This window comes from Spea bombifrons, chromosome 2, assembly GCF_027358695.1.
Source record: "Spea bombifrons isolate aSpeBom1 chromosome 2, aSpeBom1.2.pri, whole genome shotgun sequence".
In the NCBI taxonomy this organism is placed as follows: Eukaryota; Metazoa; Chordata; class Amphibia; order Anura; family Pelobatidae; genus Spea; species Spea bombifrons.
In genome coordinates this window covers 52,032,996-52,044,485 of record NC_071088.1, presented here as the reverse complement: position 1 = coordinate 52,044,485, position 11,490 = coordinate 52,032,996, and positions in this window count along the sequence as shown.

The window sequence follows — 11,490 nt, the reverse complement described above, 5'->3', positions numbered from 1 at the left end:
TCATATCTGGAAGTAATACCGTTCTTATATGTTGTTCCTCTTCACCAGAACTTGATCTATTCATTACAGACTCTGGATCTGGTCTTCCCTTTTCTGGTTTCGAGGCTTGAGGGGAGAAAAAGGAAAGTCTTTTATCAGATCTGTCTGTCTTGTCCTCCCTTTTATCCCTTTTTTGTTTTTCAGTGGTCTTCTTTGTCGCCATCTTGAGCTGCTTCTCCTTCCTCGTATCTTTAACTTCTTTGAGACGAATAAATATGGTTTCGTAGTGAATTCTATATTAGGTGTTATTAAGTTGTTGCAATTCAGGACCTCAAGGTGTTATAATCCCAGAGCCCAACTGTATTACGCTTGATATGCTGGAGTTTATATAATCTTCTCTAGTTGGGTTTAGAATGTATATATTAGTGGTATAAAAAAAAGGCCTTTAAAGCTGGTCTCCCTTTGATGAAGAAACAATTATGAACCGGTCCAAGCTTTTTTGTCTAATGGTCTAATTCTCTATGTTGGGGCCACAATATGTAACAAATTAACCCCATGAGCATGTGGCAGCAATACAGCCAAAAACTGGTATCCCAGTCCAAGTAAATTATTTTATAATTCGCTTCTGTATGTTTAAAGTTGAGTTATTCATATATAATCCCCACTATGTGTAGATAATATACACAAGTGGCATTTAGAGGAAGCGAATAAACAGTCACACGTTTTAAGTGGTCAGTTTGTGAAGAAAGATTATAGTCCACTTCAGTCTTGTAATCAGCTTCGCCTTGACAAGTGCTGGATATTAAATTGTTTGTAGTCATCAAAAAATGTGTAACTGTAGACTTAGAGTATATATACTCTATACTATATACTATATAGAGTATATATATAATAAAGAAAAAAAAAAATGCAAACCAAACAGTCACTTGAAAAAAAAAGGGAAAAAAAAACACTTATCTTTGTTGTTATTTCACTCATATATTGGTGGTTGAAGTTGTATGTGAACACAAAAAACGCCTTCCCTTTTTCACTGCAGTTGCTGCCACCAATGCTCCCAACTCTCAGGTAAGACGGCCGGCTCCACAGACCTCAAAACCTCAGCGCTCTCCAGGTCCCCATCCGGCATCTCTCCAGTGCACACAGGAGACAGCCACCCAGCAGCCCGGGAATGACGGTCAGCGCCTCCCGCGCATGCCGGGGTCCCGCCTGGCCGGCTGACCGCAAGACCGGCCGTTCATCCACGGTCGTGGAATCTCTTCCTCCACTGACCGCATCGACGGCCCCTCCACACCGCACCACACCACAGCCGGTCAGAGCCGACAAACCTCAGCCGCGGCAAACCGCCGCCGTCACAGCCTCCACGGAGGATCTCTTCCGGACCCCGCGAAAACTACAGCCCGAGCTCCAGCACGCCGCGCACGCACACGTACAACGTGTTACGTCATCGCTCCCCCCCCCCGACAGCTAGGCACCTATTGATTTGCATGCCTTACAAGCAAGATTCTCAGATGTGTTTGAGGGAGATGGATGTCTGGAAGGTAGATATAAATTAGAAGTGAATAATAGAATTAAACCAACAAAACTACCCAAAAGGAGGGTGCCTGTGTCCTTGGTAAACCCTCTGAAAGCAGAACTCCAAGACCTTCAGAAAAGAGGTATAATAGCACCAGTACTACAGAGCACAGATTGGATAAGCAGCCTAGTGATAGTCAAGAAACCATCGGGAAAATTAAGAATCTGTATTGACCCAAAACCTCTTAATAAGGCACTGAAAAGAAACCATTACCCATTGCCTACAATTGATGATATTTTACCAGATCTTTCAAAGGCTAAAATATTTTCTGTCTGTGACGTCAAAAATGGATTTTGGCACGTAGAGTTAGATGAGCAATCTAGCTATTTGACAACTTTTGATACACCATTTGTGCGATATAGGTGGCTTCGAATGCCTATGGGATTAAGTCCGGCCCCTGAAGTGTTTCAGCAGAAGCTCAACCAAGCTCTGGAGGGACTTCCAGGAATCAAAACAATAGCAGATGATATACTGGTGATAGGAGAAAGTGAAAATATGGAGTCTGCAATACAGGATCATGATCAAAAAATGACTCTATTTTTAGAAAGATGTAGGAAACACAATATCAAACTAAATTTTGAAAAATTGCAACTTAAGTTGACGGAAGAACCATACATTGGACATCTGCTAACATCTCAGGGATTGAAAGTGGATCCAGAAAAAGTCAAGGCGATTCAAGGAATGCCCTCACCTACAGATGTGCGTGGGGTCCAGCGCTTCCTGGGCATGGTAAATTATCTGTCTAAATTTTGCAGTCATTTGTCAGAAATGTGTGAACCACTACGACAGCTGACACACAAAGATGCACTATGGAAATGGACGGAGCTACAGCAAACAACATTTGAGTCTATAAAGCAGGCAATTGCAGAAATCACAATTCTGAAGTACTATAACCCAGAACAAGAACTAGTTTTACAATGTGATGCATCCGAGAAAGGCCTGGGGGCAACACTCATGCAGGAGAAGCAGTAGCGTACCTAGCGGGGGGCGGTCCGCACCGGGTGCCGCTCATCAGGGGGGTGCCAACCTGCCGGCACCCCTCCAGAGACGGACAGCAATGTCCGCCGCTGGAGGAGAAGGCTCGCAAGGGAGCGGTATCGGAGATCTTTAACAGACCTCCGGCTCCCTTGAGTGATTTTAAGCCAGTGGAACCGGCTTAAAATCACTCAAGGGAGCCGGAGGTCTGTTAAAGACCTGTGTTACCGCCAGTAGCGTACCTAGCGGGGGGCGGGGGGGGCGGTCCGCACCGGGTGCCGCTCATCAGGGGGGTGCCAACCTGCCGGCACCCCTCCAGAGACGGACAGCAATGTCCGCCGCTGGAGGAGAAGGCTCGCAAGGGAGCGGTATCGGAGATCTTTAACAGACCTCCGGCTCCCTTGAGTGATTTTAAGCCAGTGGAACCGGCTTAAAATCACTCAAGGGAGCCGGAGGTCTGTTAAAGACCTGTGTTACCGCCAGTAGCGTACCTAGCGGGGGGCGGGGGGGGCGGTCCGCACCGGGTGCCGCTCATCAGGGGGGTGCCAACCTGCCGGCACCCCTCCAGAGACGGACAGCAATGTCCGCCGCTGGAGGAGAAGGCTCGCAAGGGAGCGGTATTGGAGGTCTTTAACAGGGAGCCGGAGGTCTGTTAAAGACCTCCGTTACCGCTCCCTCGCGATCTGCGCGGCAACTGCTGCTGTGCGCCGGGGTTTGTTGTCAGATCCCGGCGCACAACACTGAAGCCGCGCCCACCGCCGTCCCTGCCCTCTGAACCCGGAAGAAGACAGAAGAAGAGGAGCGAAGAGAAAGAAATGGAGCTGACTGCTGTAAGAAGAAAAGAGGAAAGGTAGGAAATCATTCAGTTAGAGTGACAGTGAGAGTGGATTGGTATGTGTGGATTGGTATGTGTGGAATCTGTGGATTGGTATGTGTGGAATCTGTGGATTGGTATGTGTGGCATCTGGAATGGTAGATAGGGAGAAGGGAGTGAGACGGGTGGGTAGGGGGTAGATAGGGAGAAGGGAGTGAGAAGGGCTAGATAGGGCAGAAGGGGGTAAGAATGGGTAGATAGGGAGAAAGGAGGGTAGCAAGAATATTGAAATAAAGAGTCAGAATGAGAGAGCGAAAATGAATGGATTAATGTGTGGATGAATTGTGCGAATGAGGTAGAGAATTAATGAATTTGTGAGAATGCATCAATGAATATGTGTAAATAATTTGTGTGAAAGAATAAATTATTGTGTGAATGAAAGTGAATTAGTGAGTGACTGTAAAAGTGTTTGTGTTAATCATAGGTGAATAGTTGATTTGTCAAAAAGGCAAAGATGGTATAAGCAGGGTGTTTATGGGACAAAAATGGCACAGGCAGGGTGTTTATGGGACAAAGATGGCACAGGTAGCGTGTTTATGGGACAAAGATGGCGTACACTCGGCTGTTTGGGAACAATGCTGACTCATGCTGGGCTGTTTGGGGGCAAATATGGCACGTCCTATGTGTGTATAATTTGGGTGCTGGTCAGGTTCTATGTGGGCAATGTCGACGCCGTTTTTTTGGAAGGTTATTAACCCCTTAAGGACAATAGGGGTTATTACTCGTAGTATATTGTGGGACAATGGCTATTTTAACATTTTTCGGTGTTCCTGTTTAGCTGTGATTTTCTTCTTTCTCCTTTCGTGCTCCCACACATATTATATATTGTTTTTTTCAGGACAAACAGGGCTTTCTTTAGATACCATTAATTTTATCATATCATCTAATTTACTATAAAAAAAATGATAAAATATGGGGATTTTTTGTTAAAAAATTACTTTTTCTCACTTTTTAAACAAAAAACTTTTACTCATCTGCAAAAACGAATGAAAAAACCTGCTAAATAGATTCTACTATTTGTCCTGAGTTTAGAAATACCCAATGTTTTTATGTTTTTTTGCTTTTTTCTGCACGTTATGGGGCAATAAGTACAGGTAGCGTTTTGCTATTTCAAAACCTTTTTTTCCAAATCTGGTAATTCTTCCCCCCATGTGCCATTTCGGGTATCTTTGAAGCCGGCCAATGCAATTTACCCCATCAAGTCATATATTTTTAAAAACTAGACACCCCAAGGTATTTCACATGCTGGTAATTTAACCCTTTCCATGCACTAATTTTACCACCAGCCTTTGTGAAACTTTATGGTAGTTTATTTTTTTGTATTTTTTTCACACACGTTGTACTTCAGGTATAAATTTATCGCTCCTGGTATATGTCCCTGTCAAACAACACCCCAATATGTGTTCAGTAACATCTCCTGAGCGCAGTGATACCCCACATGCATGGGTTTGTTGGGTTATTTGGGAGGTAAAAGGCCGCCTTTGTGAGGTGTGTATTTTTTGGCCATTTAGACATCTGATCCTACTGCCCCCATGTCCCATATTTGGGACACCTTTGAACCCCCCGGCCAATTCAATTTATCCCATCCACTCATGCATTTTTTAATACGAGACACCCTATGGGCATTTGTAATGCCAATATTTTAACTCTTTCCATGCTGGAATTTTTATAAAGATAAAGAATTTATCTAAATCTTTATCCTAAAGAATTTTAGGACTTGCTTATTAATTTTTTTTTTTTTTTTTTGGTGACAGTGGGGATTTTTATATGTTACCATATTATTTTTATTTTTTTAAAACATTTTTTTTTAAAAAAATTTTTACATTTTTTTTTTTTTTTTTTTTACTAATCACTCATTAGTGAGCTGGGCTCCATTGACCTTGCATGGTTGGATGCAGTACCTGCATTCAACCTGCAGGAGGAGCTCGAGAGTTCACAAGAGGGTCTGGATAGACGCTCTATGAACTCATTTCTATTGTTGATGCCATCCTGTGAATGACGGCAACGTCATTTACAGGATGGCACTTGTGGTTGCTCCTCGGAGCAATCACAAGGTGATCGGGGTAGGGGGGTAGTGTTACTGACATGCCTCGATATCGAGGCATGTCAGTAACACCATTTATGCTTAGGAAGCGATTCAGATCGCTTCCTAAGCTGTTTTAGCCGGGCGCCGCCGCGATCTTTCATGATCGGTGCGGCGGCGGCCATTTTTCTTCCGGGGAGGGCTGCCAAGGGCTGCCCTCCCCGGATCCACGGTCAGCCTCACTTGGGAGGCTTCCGTGGATGCTGCAAAGCCGCCGATCGCGGCGAAAACGCCGCGATCGCGGCGATGCAGCTATTTAACGGCAGCCCGTACATGTACGGGCATTGTCGTTAACCCGTTGCACGGCAACCCCGTACATGTACGGGGATTGTCGTTAAGGGGTTAAAGAAAGCACTATTATATGTTCAGTAAATGTTATTTAAACGTGTTTATTTTACTTATAAGTTATTAATTTATTTTTTCAGATTTCTTGTTGTTTACAGTTGACATACAGTTTACAAATTGGTGCAATAAATATTGCCAGCATAATTTTGTAGATGTCTTTACATTTTGGGGGGGGGTGCCACTTACAGGATCCGCCACGGGTGCCAAATACTCTAGGTACGGCCCTGAGGAGAAGATTCCTGTTGCATTTGCAAGTCGAGCACTGACTATAACAGAATGTGGATATGCGCAAATTGAAAAAGAATTGTTAGCTGTGTTGTTCGGGATGGAAAAGTTTCATCAGTATACTTATGGTCGACCTGTAGTAGTGCATTCTGATCACAAGCCGTTAGAAAGTATAACAAAGAAAGCATTGCTAAATGCTCCAAAGAGGTTGCAGCGTATGCTGCTCAGACTGCAGAAATATGACTTCACCATCTGCTACTGTCCAGGAAAAGACTTACTTATTGCAGATGCCCTCAGTAGAGCTTATTTACCAATAACAACGGACGAAGGAATTGCTCAAGACATCGAGACTATCAATATGGTCGAATATTTGCCCTTGACACAAGAACGGCTACAATCAATACAAACATACACAGAAAATGACAAGACACTGAAACTTTTGAAAGAAGTAATTCTGGAAGGCTGGCCTAAATGTAAACAATATGTCCCAGTGGATGTTTCTCCTTTTTTCCATATACGAGATGAGTTGTCAGTACAGCATGGAATAATCTTTAAGGGGGAAAGAGCAGTAATACCTGAAGGTCTGAGACAAGACATAATGCACAGAATACATGCCTCACATTTTGGCATAGAGGGTTGTTTACGGAGAGCACGAGAGTGTGTTTATTGGCCTGGTATGAATGAACAGTTAAGAACCTTTATCGAGAAGTGTAGTATATGCCGATGTTGGGAAGACAAACAAAGTAAGGAAACACTGCACCCACATGAAATTCCGAAAAGACCCTGGGAAAAAAATCGGAACAGATTTGTTCACTTGGGATAACAAGGACTTTTTAATAACTGTGGACTATTTTTCAAATTTTTGGGAAGTGGACCATTTAAAAGACACCAGATCTAACACAGTTATTAGAAAATTTGCACGATATGGCATTCCAGACATTGTGTTTTCAGACAATGCTGCACAATTTTCATCAGCGGAATTTAAAGATTTCAGTACAAAGTGGGAGTTTGACCATCAGACTTCATCCCCAGGATACCCGCAAAGTAATGGAAAAGCAGAGTCTGCGGTCAAAACTGTAAAGGGGCTGATGCGGAAGGCAAAGCAAGCAGGGACAGATATATATCTGTCTTTATTGGATCAACGCAATACACCAATCCAGGGTTTGTCCAGTAGTCCAGTACAAAGGCTTATGAGCAGGCGAACGAAGACTCTTCTGCCAATGAGTGAACGGCTACTAAAACCCAAACTTCTGGAACAGACTCAAGTCAGGTTACACGAAAACCAAAAACGACAGCAACATTATTATAACAAAGGTGCAAGAGATCTGCCAGTGCTCCAAAGAATACAGCCAGTGGATAACTACAACAAATATTGGCAAAAGGAAACAGTCTGTCGGCAAGTGGGACCTCGCTCATATATAGTACAAAGAGAAGACGGTCGATTATTTAGAAGAAATCGTCGGCACCTAAGGAGAACAAGAGAACTGGCCACTAGGGAACCAGGTGGGGATCTTGACGTTACTCTGCCAGAAGTGTCACCTATCAACACTGGACCAGGCGAAAGCCCCATGCGAAATGTGCAGGAACCAAGAACACCAGAAGCATGGAACACTGGAATTCCAGGGAGCAGTGCAGATGTCCAATATACAACCAGATCTGGCAGAATATGCAAAAAGCCAGTTCATCTGAAAGATTACGTCTGATTTTAGCTAATCTAGGACACCATTTGAAATCAAATATCTTTTCTGTATTCTACATGTTTATATTACTAATTGTTTTTGTTTCTTTAAGAGAAAAGATATAGCAATGTTATACAAGCAACCTGCAGAGGGTGCTAGAGAGTTCAGTGTGAGTTGTAGTAACTGTGGTTTTGGAGCTAACCAGCTCAGCATGGCAGTTGTATGTTATGAAGCTATGCATAATAAAGAAGCCTGTTTTACCCTTAACTGAGAGTGCATCAATCTACGCATAGGAGGTATCAAAACAATCAGCTTCTGAAGCTAGTGTCAGCATTAGTAAAATGCAGGCAATGGAAAAGGGGAATGGGGAGCAGGCTTCCTCAAAAGGGTGGAGCTCCCTTGTTAGCCGCCGTCACAACAGAGACACAGGTGAGGGACTAACCATCTACCACCTTCCTAATTCTCCCAGCCACTCCTCTATTGTCTCTCTATTGAGTTATGTCTTACACTCTGTTTCTGCTTCCTCCACTTTTGCCCATCCCTTTTACATCTGCTAGAGATCCTAGCTCTGCTCAAGGTAAGAGGGAGCAGAGAGTGAGTGTGAGTAACGGCTGGTGTGGGGTATGATTGGGGTTGCTGAAGTTGATGGGAATGAGGTATAATGTGTGAAAGCTGGGTATGATGGGCATGAGGTGTGATAGGAATTAGGTGTCGTGTGTGTCGCAGACCTCGGACCTGCAACACCCAAAGTCGGCTGTTACCTGGCACCTCCAGGTCCCACGTGGGAGCCCTCTCGTCCATGCCACCTGGCCGGATGGCCTCCACACCAAACTCTGCCGGCCCCGGGTCCTCCTGAGCGGCGGACGCCTGCATTCCACCATGTGTTCCACTGCACAAAATGGCAGAAAAATGCATTCCACAAGCGAAAACTTGCGTACCACCATCCAATATGGTGGGCGCAAGTCCACCATTAAAGATATTAGAGACACGTGAGGAAGACACACTCCCTCTGGCATCACAGTGTCCACAAATCCTTTATCCACTAATATTCTGTATGCTGCTGCTCCACCCTCTGCTTCTCTGGGTTCCATATCCAAACACCACATGTATTGCCTCCAAAGGCCCAATATAAACCGGCCGTTATCCTAACCTCAGGGCTAGAGTATTGTTTTCCTGGCCTTGTATACCAAGATGTGCTCCTGCCATGTGCCCTGCCAGAGGGCTTTCTGCCGTGTGCCCTGCCAGAGGGCTTGCTGCCATGTTCCCTGCCAGAGGGCCTCCAAGCCATACTCCGGCCGTGTGCCCTGCCAGAGGGCTTTCAGCTGTGCTCCTTCCTTTTGCCTTGGCGCTGCGCTTCCAGTTTCCTACCTGTAAGGAGCTTGTCACCCAAAGGTTATATCCTGCTCATGCTCAGAACACCTAGAGATGGCGCCCAAGAGAAAGACTAGGGCTAAAGTGGAGTGCACCCCTGCACTTGGTACATCAGCCTGCCTACAGCCATGCTCTGAACCTGAACCTTCCCCTGCATTAAGACTCCTACCTGATCCGGCACCCGGGGCCCTGACAATTGGGCACTGTAGCCTCAGAACCTACTGTAGTTCTCTGGAAAACCTTCTTCCTACAGAGCCTTCATCACTTCCTTTGAATTGATGTTTACCCTCAGGCCCCAGACTTATGCTACAAACTATAGGAAAGTCAGGACAGCCATTTCTCTCACGTCCGGCCCCCCTCAGAAGTGGGCCCATCAGTTGCTCTATTACAACAGCACAGTTCTGGGGACCTGGGAATCATTTGTACTGGCAATTAATCCATTGTATGACGATCCGTTTCAGGCCTCATCTGCCAGCTGCAATCTCCGTTCTCTGTGACAAGGCGGTAGCACTGTGGAAGAAGATGTGAAAGACTTCTGTGAGGTGGCTTCAGAGACCGGAATCAATGAGGTAGGCCTTATTGACCAGTTCCACCTGGGACTTTCTGATATTCTTAATGATGAACTGGCTTGTGTGGGTCTCCGCTCAAAGCTGGAAGACCTGATCCTCCTGGTCATACAGATAGACCGAAGCTACCCTGCCAGCAAATTTTAAGGAACCAATACAGCAAACATGGGATTGGCTGACACAAGAAAAAGTGCTGAAGCAATTAAATACTGTTAAGGTAGACAAGGCCCCTGGATCGGATGGTGTACACCCAAGGGTATTTAAGGAGCTAAGCCTAACTCTGGCCCTTTAGGGATTCTTTCAGTTCAGGCATAGTTCCATTAGGTGCAAGCAGATGTTGTGCCCATATTTAAAAAGGGATCAAAATCTCGATCGGGCAATTAAAGGCCAGAAAGCTTGACATCGGTAGTGGGGAAATTATTTGAAGGGTTGCTAAAGGTATACATTCAAGAACATATCTTGAGAATCCAATTAGTATTATTATTATTATTATTATCTTTTATTTATATAGCGCCAACAGTTTACGCAGCGCTTAATACAATACATAAATTCAAGGGATATGACAAGACAAGAATTGACAGACTTAGACAAACCGATACATTTGGTGGAGAGAGCCCTGCTCGCAAGCTTACAATCTAGAGGGAAAATGGGGTGATAAACATAAGGCATAGAGAAAGGGTGAGGGGTATTGTGGGGGTATCAATGACAAGGATGTTCTAGCAGCTAAGATGGTATGCTTCTCTGAAGAAGTGGGTTTTTAGATGTTTCTTGAATGTCGGGAGGGAGGGTGAATTCTGAAGGTTCCTTGGGAGCAGATTCCAGAGATATGGGGCAGCTCGAGTGAAATCTTGTAGACGGGAAAAGGAAGAGGTGATGAGTGAGGAGGAGAGCCTTAGCCCATGGGAGGAACGTAGGGATCGAGTAGGAGAGTATTTGCTAATAAGGTCAGAAATGTACGGAGGAGCAGTATTGTGGATGGCCTTATATGTCAGTACCAGGATCTTAAATTTAATTCTAAAGGTAATTGGGAGCAAGTGGAGGGATTCACTGAGGGGGGAAGCAGAAGAGGAGCGACGTGCAAGGAAGATGAGCCTAGCAGCGGCATTAAGGATAGACTGTAGTGGAGAGAGTCGAGACAGTGGAATGCCAACCAGAAGAGTGTTGCAGTAGTCAAGACGGGAAATGATAAGTGAATGAACCAGAGTTTTTGTGGATTCTTGGGTGAGGAATGGGCGGATACGAGAGATGTTTTTTAGGTGCAGGCGGCAGGATCTGGCGAGGGACTGAATGTGAGGGATGAAGGAGAGGTTTGAGTCAAGGATGACCCCAAGGCATCGGGCCTGGTTAGTAGGAGAGATAGTTGTGTTGTTAATGGTGATAGAGAATTCAGGTAGTGGAGTGGAGATGGAGGGAGGGAAGATAATGAGTTCCGTTTTAGAAAGATTAAGTTTCAGGTAGTGTTGTGACATCCATGAAGAAATAGCAGACAAGCAGCTGGCGATCCGGGACATGAGAGATGGAGAGAGATCAGGAGAAGACAGGTAGATTTGGGTATCATCTGCATATAGATGATACTGGAGGCCAAATGAGTTGATTAGTTTGCCAAGAGAGGAAGTATAAAGAGAGAACAGCAGAGGGCCAAGGACTGAACCTTGGGGGACACCAACCGAAAGAGGAAGGGGCGATGATGTGTTGCCTGAGAAGTTGACAGAGAAGGAACGGTTAGACAGATATGAGGAGATCCAGGAGAGAGCTGTATCTCGAATGCCCATAGAAGCAAGTGAGTCAAGAAGAAGGTGGTGATCAACAGTATCGAAAGC